Raw genomic sequence first — 622 nt, forward strand, 5'->3', positions numbered from 1 at the left:
GTTAATTGGTTTCCCTTTTCTTTGTTGAAGAGTGTCTGTGCAGTCCTTGTGCCTAGTCCGCCATCTTGCCGGAACCGAGTATCAGCTTTATAGAGAAGAATTTTGCATCTATTTGGATTACTTTGAAAAGTATTTAAGTGTGAAATGTTTCATTACACCCAAATGATGATTTAAAGTTACACTCTAATGCTCATTTCAGCAGCACAAATAATAAAATTGGAACCATACAGAGAAGATTAGCATGGCCTCTGCAAAAAGATGACATGCAAATTCGTGAAGCATTCCATATTTTTATACCCCACAGCCTCTTGATGAACAGAGTGACCATAACTCACTCCCACCCACCTTCTGGACCTGCAGGAATTCTATCCCAGTTTGCATGCCCAGACGCCTGGGTGCCCTGCCCCACCCTGCCCCCGTTTTTTTATTTTTTTTATTTCTGTTTTTAATTGGTTTCTTTTTGTCTGTTTTAAATCTACTATTATTATGATTATTTTAGTCCTTTATTCTATACTATTGTTATTCTTTATTTTGCTTCTCCCAGGTTCTAGTTTTCAGCTTTTTTTATTTTTCCTGTTCCCGTTTGCAATTTTTTTTTTCTTTCTCGTAGTTAACCTCATTA

At 36.8% G+C, this 622-nt stretch overlaps 1 non-coding gene across 1 annotated transcript; it reads left to right on the forward strand.

Annotated features, from left to right (window-relative positions):
• The first annotated feature begins 186 nt into the window (after positions 1 to 186).
• On the forward strand, positions 187 to 293 carry LOC122152138. The gene has a single exon (XR_006164409.1). It is a non-coding gene; the product is annotated as a U6 spliceosomal RNA (small nuclear RNA).
• Positions 294 to 622: the final 329 nt, after the last annotated feature.

This window comes from Orycteropus afer, unplaced genomic scaffold, assembly GCF_000298275.1.
Source record: "Orycteropus afer afer isolate SDZICR_OR568_19922 unplaced genomic scaffold, OryAfe1.0 scaffold14765, whole genome shotgun sequence".
Classification (NCBI taxonomy): domain Eukaryota; kingdom Metazoa; phylum Chordata; class Mammalia; order Tubulidentata; family Orycteropodidae; genus Orycteropus; species Orycteropus afer.